This window comes from Charadrius vociferus, unplaced genomic scaffold (genome assembly GCF_000708025.1).
Source record: "Charadrius vociferus isolate BGI_N301 unplaced genomic scaffold, ASM70802v2 scaffold45, whole genome shotgun sequence".
NCBI classification, from domain to species: Eukaryota; Metazoa; Chordata; class Aves; order Charadriiformes; family Charadriidae; genus Charadrius; species Charadrius vociferus.
This window is the reverse complement of record NW_009648712.1, coordinates 3,902,328-3,913,006: the sequence shown is the minus strand read 5'-3', so window position 1 is coordinate 3,913,006 and position 10,679 is coordinate 3,902,328. Positions and strand designations below refer to the sequence as shown.

At 43.0% G+C, this 10,679-nt stretch overlaps 1 protein-coding gene across 1 annotated transcript in view; it reads left to right on the top strand.

Annotated features, from left to right (window-relative positions):
• Positions 1-10,595: 10,595 nt before the first annotated feature.
• The window catches only part of AQP4 (aquaporin 4), a 9,575-nt gene continuing 9,491 nt past the window's right edge, over positions 10,596-10,679 (top strand). The window contains exon 1 of the mRNA XM_009886639.1: positions 10,596-10,662. The gene's annotated coding sequence lies outside the window, so the exon portion shown is untranslated. The remainder of the gene's footprint in view (positions 10,663-10,679) is intronic.

Here is a 10,679-nt window from a genome sequence, read left to right as displayed (position 1 = left end):
ACAAGATGTCAGCAGACTAGCACCTGCCTATTGAATTAACTCATCCTTGATAAAAGCAGACGCACACACAGGCAGATTTTTAAGTTTTAAGAATGATAACAAATTACAATGCGTCTGAGAAACAATGTGTGTTCAGAGAGAGATGAGTTCAACTACATAGCAGTTCCCTCCCATCAAATTTGCACAAATACATGTATAAATGCATGCACGTGTTTTATAAATCCATGTGCATATACACAATATATAGCATTCCACCGAAAGTTTCTCAACCATGGTAGTGGGAGCTACTTAGCTTAAGTCCCCCATTTAAATTAAAGATCTTAAATGTGTATTAAGATATATACTCTCTAAATAGACAGACTTCTCATCGCTTGGGATGTACAGACAAAACTTTTAACTCTGTTTTCATCTCTGGCTATAGCAGAGAATAAACACAATGATAGCATTGTATATGCAGAGGTATCACATGCTGTATAGGCACATAAATGGTATATTAGCACGTTGCAGAGCCACGACGTTATTCCAAATAAACCTAAGCCACTTGCAGGGACTGCAAGTTTACCTCTTGCACAGGTTTTCTTTTTGCTTCTTTAGCTTGCCTGGAAGAGGTGCCAGGTGTATGGGTTTGGACACCTGTACCTGCTTCTCATCATGGGTACAGCTACAGGGGGAAGTTCCTTGGTGGGGGAATTTGGGAGGAGGGAAAGTGGGCAGGAGTTTGCAGCATCTCTCTGCTTTCAAGGAAGCTGTTACGGTGTTACCACCTATAATGCACTCCAAGCGATAGACACCAGCTGTCACCTTTGCTGTGACCTCTGCTGTTCTCTTAAAAAAAAAAAAAAAAAAAAAAAAAAAAAAGAAAACGAGAAAATGGACAGAGAGAAAGCCTCTAATGAGAAGGGAAAATGTTAATTGTGACTGGAGGTGACAGTGCACAATAAGACATTCCTGCATTGCTATTGTATCTCTGATGAAAGGACCCTAAGACTGCAGCACAGCAAAAGCTCAGCTCCGATGGAGGATGGTGTTTCTCGAAATCCTCGTGATCCCTGCAGGTCCTCCTGAATGGTAGGGAAAACACAAACACAGAACTCCAGCTAGACGAAATTGGTCTGTGTCTCACCCATGCCACCAACAATTTTCCTTCTCCCATTTCTCCCTGAATCTTTCTGGCTGTCTCCAACTGGGTGGCTGCAGTGGGTCCAGGACACCGCGCTGCATCTGCACACAGAGACTCCCCTAATGGAAGTGTTGGTACCAGGCAGACTCTGGCTCACGATGTGTTTTGTGCCCTGCTTTACTTAAAAGTCAGGCTAAGACTGAAATTTCCAGCTTAAGCTGGTACACATTTGGCTATTCCACCTGCAAGTTGGCAGTCGGAGGAAGCAGGCAAAACTTTTCGGGTGGGCTGAGCAACGCTGCAGCCAGGCACATCGCTAGGAGCTTCAAGGGCCACCTCTGAAAAGCAAGTGGCCCTAGGGGAGACTCCTAAGTGTGGCTGAAGAACCTGATTCTTAGGAAACCATGCCTAACAGCTTTTTCGTGTAAAAAGATATCCATAAACATACTTTAAGTGGAAGCAGAAGAAGCTACTTTGCCAAACTCATACCTTTCTAAGCAAGCCATGGAGAAGGAGAGGGACTATTTCAGGACATTTTGAGAGCTGCTTTTTAGCATTTTCAGTTCTGCTTTCCACCCCCGCCCCCCTCCTGCAAGCACCAAGGCATTTCTTTAATTTATTGCAATTTACCAAAGGAAAACAAGCTCTCCCACTGACATCTTTATAGTTGAAATCTGCTCTCTGTGCTGCCTTGGTTGCAGAACCGGGCACAGGCTGAATGAGAGAAGCTGGGAGCTTGTTATGTAAAATTTACAGCAAGTGAGCTTTTCTAGTGCTATTATGCCCTGACCCCTTATTTTGGCACAGTAACAAAACCACTGAGACTGGACAGTTATAGGGATTCCCAGGCTTTTTTTTTTTTTTTTTTTCCTTTTTGGCCTCATCACAAAACCCAAGTGAATCAATGGTGTGCCCAAACTTCTGAAATGGTCTAGGACTTTCAGTATCTCCAGCACACAAAGAAACAGTGGGGAAAGATGTGTATTTCATTTATTCATTATTTAACCAGGACAGTCTAAAAGTCCCTTGCTCTGGATCACAATAGAAATCTGTGACTCATCTTTTCTACCTGTTTGATATTTGGGCTACACTATCATCCCCATTACTTGACATTCACTTTGTTCTCTGTATGTAGCTCAAATTCTCAATTTTTCCAATAAATTACACTTGCCTGTAACTCAGGTGATTATTTTCCCCTCCAAGACTTGATCTTTGTTCCACTTCATCATCCTCATTGAGTTAAAAATAGAAGTAAAAAAGTAATAAAGTGAAAAGGAAAAAGGGAAGAGAGGAAGGGGAAGGGGAAGGGGAAGGGAAGGGAAGGGAAGGGAAGGGAAGGGAAGGGAAGGGAAGGGAAGGGAAGGGAAGGGAAGGGAAGGGAAGCTGAGCTTTCTTGGCTACAGGCCAGTAGGGCTTCATATGCATGTTTTTGGAAACTTGGAAATATCTACAATTTCTGAGGTACACTGTCAGCTCTTCGAAGCAATGCAGTTGGGATCAGGGTGACCTTTTAAGGATGAATTCCAAGTTTCTGGCATTGGACAGCAAAAATGGCATTTCAAGACTGCGTGGAAGTGCCCTTCTGTGCCTTTCGTACCAAATAGGTTCAGTTTAGAAGTCAAAAATAATTTTCGAAGAGCCCATTCTGCAAACTCCACTCTGCAACACTGAGGACCAGGCTGGGTGGTTTTCTGCCCCATCTGGCACCCCGAGGACCGGCCACGCTGCAGCGGGAACCTCACCGATAATGGTGCCGATGAGGCGTGTAGCTGAAAAGAATCCCTTTCACTGGCGTGTTGGTTCTGCCGTGCTGCTGGTAAGAAAACTGTGCTCATGTCAGTCAAGTATGAAGGGTGAAACTGAAATTCAGATGGGCATTGTAGATGTTTTGCTTACACAAAAAGGGACATGTGAAATCATAAACGCCTGAGAAATTTCCCCTTCTCTGCATGCATTCTTATAACGGTACACCTGTGTTTACCAGGGATAAGACTTTTTTGGTGTGTACGCTTGAAGAGGTATCATTAGCCACATTTGCCTCCTTTTTTAACACTAATTTAAAATAATACCTGGCTTCACAAAAATAGTTCTCTCTCTGAAACTCACGAAATCCACCGTAAACAGCAACTTATGGCATGGCTATCTACCGTCTATTGAAAATGTGGATGCAGGAAAAGAGAAGACACAGGAGTCTAAAGAGGTAAGCTATGAAGAATGGTCTCAGACTAGTTGCTCTGTATTAATAAGTCTGCAAGTAAGTCAAAAAAACATTTATTATCCCCAAAGTCTTCTGGAATTAATGTCTTTTGGTATTGCTTTTAATTATTCACAGAGCTCGCAGCTTTTTTTCCCTCAGTTGGCTTTGCAAAATAGCAGCTTGCCCACAGAAGGCAGTCATGGAGGTTAGATTAGAAAATGTTTCTTTGAAAGAAAGAGGAAATGTGAAAGTAGCATAGAGCAGGAGAGCCCCCTGGCCCTGTGCTTGATTTCATCCAGTCTGTGCAGATTGCATCTGCCACTCAGCCTCCGCTCCTGCAGGGTGCCAGGAAACGGGCAAACACTGGACTAGAGCTATGGGCCTCCAAAGGCTGTTTCCTATGGCTATATGTGCTCCCAGAGCACGTTCACTGGAGTTCAGTAGCTGAAGACAAAATATTGTTAACCGATCAGTTCTCATGTGTTCACCAACCAACTGTCCATCCATCCATGCAGTGGCTATAAACTGGTACCAGTAAAGCTGAAGGTGGCAGCAAGAAGTGTTTTTTTCTTTGTATTCATCTCTATTATCTTTGCTGACAACTGATCCAACACAAGAATCTCCAAAACAGTACAGCTTCTGCCATAAAAGAGACTGAATGACTCCAAATGCCATTTCTGGGTTTAAAACTGTTCTCCTGGTCCAGTAAAAATGTGGCATCTGTATCACAAGTTATTAGGCTGCTTCTTTTTTTTTTTTTTTCAAGCTGTAAACATGAAAAACTGTCAGAAATGAAACTAGCATTCTACAAAGGATTTTGAGAAAAACATGCTGACAGGTTTTCTTTAGAAGCTTATGGACAAAAGAGCTTGATCTTGTAAATATTCATAGTCAGACCCTGCCTTTCAGTTAGTTCAATGAAAGATGAACCTTTGCATAGAAAAAAAAAATGAGCATCTTCACTTCTATGGCCCGAGGTTTTAGCTTTTAGAAGGTATTACTGTTGAGAGGGAAGAAAAACCCTGTAAAATACATAGTATTAAGAAGACAGTTACTATTGTAATCTACAAAGACAGCCTGAATGATCTGAAGCAAATTTGTCTTTCTCAGAAGATGCTGCATAAGCCCATTCATGGCATACACATCCACTAGGTGTATAAATCCTATGGCTATGAAGCTATATGTGTATTATACACATTATCATTATATGGCATAGAGCAGATGGCTTGGACAAAGAACAAATTCCTAGCACTGGGCCACATGTCAAATACACTATGCCACTGAGCCTCTGCCTCGCCAAAAAAAACCCACCCAACCAACAACAACACAGGACGGATTTAATTTTTAAAATCACACATTGGTTGACTGAGGTAGCTGTACGGAGCAATGGGTTTGAGTGTTTCTAGAGGCTTTACCACAATAGTGTGTGACATTTGTTTAAAGCATTACGACTGTACGTTAGCCATAGAGCGGTAAATGGACCTGGTTGACAGATCTCTGAAAGTAGTTAATGGAGAAGTAATGGCAGCAGTTGGCAGGGATCTGAAGGGATCACTGGGAGGCCTCATGTGCTTCAGGGTCTTCCTCGGTGAGTAAATCTGGAAGTAAATATAGAATCACCGCCAGCATAGTCTGAACATGACTTCAATTAGTAGGTTGAGAAAAGGATGGCCAAACGCAGCAGACGGGATAGTTCTCTAGCGTGATCCCTGTCAGACAGAACGTCTGCAAAGTCTCGTGTCTCGGAGTGAAACAAGACTTATCTACAGAATGAGGGCTGTATCCTGAGAAGGTCTGAGGAGTTATTGTGGAGAAGCAAGGAAGAATGCTTCCTCAATGCGATGCTGTGGTAAGAATGGCTAATTCAATTCCTAGGTGTGCTACACGAAATGCTTTTACTTCTTGCAGAATATGCCTGCTGGGAGTCCGATATCAAAAATGCATTTTTAAAAGCATGTTGAAAAAGTGGTGAAGGCACAAACATGAGCTGGAAAAAAAAAAAAAAACATTAGAGAAATTTCTTTAGAGACTTTGAGAGCTCAGCCTGCTTAGCTTATCAAAAGGATGATGAAGAGATGACTTGCTCACATTATATAAGTATCCTCATGGGGAGACAGTAGATGTACAAGAGGCTTTTTAATCTGAGAGAGAACAGAGCATAATAAGAACCACTATAGGGCAGATGAATGCATATAAACTCAGTTTAGAGACAAAGACCATTTTTGGTGATGAAAATGATTAGTCTTGGGAATAAGTTACCAAGGGAATGGGTGGATTTTCTATCCCATGAGTTTTCAAATCAAGCAAGGATGCTTTTCGTAAAATATATTTAACCAAATAGAAGTTACTGAACTCATGAAATGTGTCATGAGGTAAAGTTCAATGGTCTATGATATATAAAGGTAACTAGAAAATATTATGTTGCCATCTAGTCTTAAACTCCATAATTCTTTGACTGAGCTTCATTTCTGTAGGAAACTGAAGCGGTAGCAAGGGAAGAAGCTGAGACTTTGGAGCTGAGGAGCTTAGAAACAGCAGAGGGACTGCAGGGGAGACCAATTCAGATTGGTCAGGAGAAGATGGCTGGATGTTAAAGACCATACAACAGTGTTATATACGAAGTGCAGTACTACATTTTCTGTGGCTGATAAAACTTGTGAGCGCTTAACCAAATTTCAGTGTCTCACCTAGCAAAGTTAGACTAAGCCCTTTGGCCCCACTGGCTAAGAGTACACAGCCCTCAGCACACAGACCATCGGCGTGTTGGGCTGATTTTCCCTCCTGGCACATGCAGACGCTCCTGCACCCTGCCCTGTGCTGCTGCATGTCATTGGCCCCCTCCACAAGAGAGCTACTTCTCTGCCCCATTCCCAGTTGACCTGGGATTCTTCCCCCGACTCTCCTGTACCCCCCATGAGTGCCCAGTGCTTTCCGGCTCCTCCTGTCCAGTTTATCAAATCCTGGCGCTCTCTGCCACTGATGCAGCTTTTTTTTTTTTTTTTATTTTTTTTTTTTTTTTTTTGCAACAGGAGTTGTGGCAGTTTGTGGCAGGAGGGGAAAAAAAGGACTTTTTTTTTTTTCCATATTCCCAGCAAAGGACCTGTCCATGCCATGTTGAAATTAAACTATTTCTAAAGATGAAAAGCCTCCAGGTGGTTCCTATACTACCTAGATCTTAATTTTGCTTTTCCAGCTGTAATTGCTGCCTATTGAGGTAGGGGAGAGAGCAAAGAAAAAGCAGTCAATCCAGATTGTCTCGTGAGGGAGGCAACAGTGCAGGGCTAAGGAAGCTCAGCAGTCATCTAAGTGCACGGCTTCTTGTAAAACCTTTCTGAAAAGCCTGAATGGATCCTCCAAATGAATGGCCATTTTGTCCCTTTCAGTTCTCCTTCTCTAGCATGGAACTCAATGTGCAGCTTGTGGACAGACAGATTCCACAATAAATAGAGAAGGAGAGTAAAACTAAACCCGCTGGAGCTTGGCCAGCAGCAATGTCAAATCCCTTGACTGATTTCCCAGGGAATTCTTGCGCTAAATGTCAGGAGAACATAGCCCTGCAGCCAAATCTGGACCAGGCTGATACCAAGGCGTGACAAAATGAATGACCTAAGTAACAAGATTACACCGCAGGAAAATTAAAACTTCAGAAATGTGTAAAGATCACATTTCAGTAAGCGGTGTTTTATGTAAGATCCTTTTAGTAGACAAAGCTTAACCCAAATTCATAAAACATAAATTGGTGAGGGGAGAGGGATTTATTAGTGGCAACAGAATGAAACTTTCAGTCAGTCAGAAAAGAAAGTCTGAGAGTTTCTGCAAGCGTCAATGGTTTCTGAAAGGCTTACTGCCTGCTCTCAAATGCTCTTGTTGACAGGAGCCAAGGAAGGTCAAAGGAATTTAGTCTCCTAGGAGTCTGCACCATTTTGAAAACAGCAGCTAAGTCCCTCCATCACTCAGGCACTTCTGAAAACCCTCCTGGAGCCTCTCCTGCCAGCAGCAGCGAGCATCCCTTTCGCTGTGGTTACCTGCAGCCACTCACGCTCGTGGGGCTGGCAGGAGCCTAAACAGCTTTGGGATTCTGATCCTCCATCAGCTGTAGCTGAAACTGGCTGGTGGGTCCAAGATCTGTTGGAAAGGGCGGGAACACCCAGAGAAAGAGAGGGGAAGAGAAAGAACACATGCATGTAAGCCTCATTGCTTTTGGCAACTGAAAGCCTGAAGTAGTGCTGAGAGAGGAGCTGAGCGAGCTGAGGAGCTTAACAACGGCAGCGTCAGGGAGAGCGGTCCAGATCCGCTGGCTACAAGTGGGAAAGGACTAAGGCACTGAGAAAACACACAGTGCATCTAAATTATGTCCTTTTTTAAAAAAATTATTTTGGTCTTTCTTTTCTCTTCTTCGGTCTTGTCTGACAAACCCCACAGTCTGACAGTGTTGCCCGGGATGGATATCCACCAGACTCGCCACAGGAGCGAAGGAACTCTTCCCACACTGCTATTCAGTGAGGTGACAGAATCTAGTGCTGGGAGTTTTTCTGCCTCTCTCCCTCATATTGTTTTAGCTGGAATTAGCTGTTTGCACATTCCTCTCCGACTTTGGCAATGTGCCCTCTCCTCCATAACAGACCAAACCGAAATCCCAGATCCAACACGCTTCAGCTGTCTGGGAAGTCCTTGTTCAGAACGGGGATGTGTCTTATGTGTTGCAGCATCTTCTCACCATGGCTTACGTTCCTACGGAGATCTTTAATTCATGATGCCCTAAAAATGACTGTAGAAACTCGGAGTAAATGTTCAGTGAAGGAGAAGCAGAGATACAGCAAGATTCCACTGCACATCCCACCCCAGCCCCAGACATGGATTGAGCTTTAATACTATTTTTAAATTTTTCATATCTATTTTTTTCTAAGTTACTTCCTTAACTGTGTTGAACACAGCAGCAGGAGGAATATTTCATCCTTGGGCAGAAGTCCAAAATGGGTTAACCCAGGTTTTATAAAGATAAAATTATATAAGAAAAAAAATAGAACCTATGTGGTGCCAGCTCCCAACATTTCTCTCTGGACAAATTTATCCCTGTACAAACTGGGGCAGCTTTCCTTTGTTTTTCAGTGCCATCTCAAGGGATGTCTTCCTTGCCTTCTGTGCTTTCAACAGAACATAGTCTGTTTGTTTGATCAGAGCTGGCACACTGCAGTTTGCTCCAGGTTTGTGCCCGAAGCATTGCCTTTCTCTGTTTATGTGGCCACAATCTTTGTCTAATCCTCCAGAAGATCTATCGTAATAAGAGTGGTAGCAGTGACAGAAGCTATTAACGTTCTGGCTTCTCCATGTGGCAGTGATCTGCTCTGCAGATCAAAAAGAGCACATATATGCTATCCGCAATAAAAGGAAAGGCAATTATAGGTTTTGCTAAGTGAATTTTGCTTGTGAACAAACAAACGGGCTGCAGGAGCAGAGTCCGCAAGGTGCCAAAGAACAAGTGTGTTGTCAGGGCAAAGCTCTGAAAGCAAACACAGCCCTGATTTGAAACAGCCGGCTCCAAAACTGGAAAGAAATTTGAGGTTTGTAGGGGTGCCTTTGGTAGCTTTTGGAACAACAAAGGAAAGGATTTGTATGGCAGAAGTAGCCGTGGCATAAAAGGCTGAAATAATCAGATAATGACTTTGCCAAATGCAGGTGGCAGAAGATGAGAAAGGTTCAAGCCACATCAAGTGGCCACAGGTGTTTGAAACAGAGCACTAAAAAGGAGCTTTTTGTACGGTAATTCCTGGCAGAGGGGAAAAAGGGAATAGTGGTAAATAAACTATAAAGTTTAGGCAGAGGAACAGCCTAACTGAAATCCTTTCACTGTGAGGAACTCCTCCTGCAGCCCTGACAGAAAAAGTTGGTCTGAGTCTATGAAGTATATGGTGGGCTCTTGTGTCAACAAGACAGTGTTAGGACTTGAAGTTTCTGGAATCACTGTAGCAGGTTGTGAAGGGCATAGATTGAAAAACTAAGCACACCAAATGAAAGAGCAGAGCTGTGTGATGATGACTGCACCCCCTCTTGACTAAGCTGAAGACATAATCAAATGAAGAGAAGCCTAAAAACACGAAAGGCAAACACTCAGCCAGTTGTTTTTCTTCTGCCATCAAATTTATTGTGAATGTCTCTTGGTATCCTTTATGACATGGCTTTATGGGAAGAGCATGCAAATGTAAGAGAAACACCTACATTTGTACTTTATGGTCACCTTGCACTTATCATAAACTGTGATCAGCTGGTACTTAACACATGGGGCATGACTTTTTTTATTGTTGTGTGTACAAATTTGTCCAGGGCATCCTGAATTGATAGTGTTATACATTATACTTGCTTTTCACTGGTGCAAATTATTACCTATGATCTCCTAGCAGAAGCTAAGAGAGGACTTTCTGTCCATGATTTCCATGCCCAAAGAAGATCTTCAGCTCTTGCACTGTTTTCTTATGCTCAGAAAGATTATTTGGTACAGTGTGTCCAGTACAGGCTGGCTGATCATCACGTCAAATTTTGATTCTTTCTCTGTTGCTGCATGGACAAGTGGCAGTAGGTGTAGTTTCTCTGTACATGCTATTTTAACCTGCTTTAACACTTGAGCATGTCCCTTAAAATGTTTTGTATATAATTTATGGCCAGATTCTTTTACTGCATGCAAAGGTCTAAGCCGGTATGCAAAAAAAAAAAAAAAAAAAAAAAAGATTTTCTAGATACTTTTTTTCATTTTCATCCCTGCCTCCTTCAAGTGACAGTTTCTATGCATTGTCTAACAACATAATTATGCCTGGCAACTTAGGCGACTTTGATTTTTTTCTTAATATGTAAAGGGCTGTTTTTTCATTGGATTGTTTTCATGCTGTAGATTCAATGGGTTCTTCTCAAGGTGAGGACCAGCGGAATCCCCTCAACAGCATCACGGTCTAATGTCAACAGTTCTTTTAAGTGGCTTCCACTGGCTCTCCGCACTAGGCAAAACTTTCTTGAATTTAGCAACTTCCAACAAATTAAATACTTGTGTAACGTGTAGAGTCCTAATAGGCTTTTTAGGTGGATAAAGCTCCCTGGCTGCAGAGTTGCTGAGACTTTTTTTTTTTTTCCTTTTGACACAGTGTGCGGCAGAGAAGAAACTGAGAAAGGTGCGAGCCCTTCCCCGTGCCGTGCAGCCCCCGCTCCAGAAACCCAGCGGGTTCCCTTCGGTCCCGGCTTCTCCTTTTAACAAGCAGCCGCGAACCCCCCTGAATTAATCTGCATATTCACATGATCGCAAATGCCCCGCAGCCGGTGCTCCGGCTCTCAAGTACCCTTCGCCCGCACGGAGCAGCAGGTAGGGGAGCGCGGGGC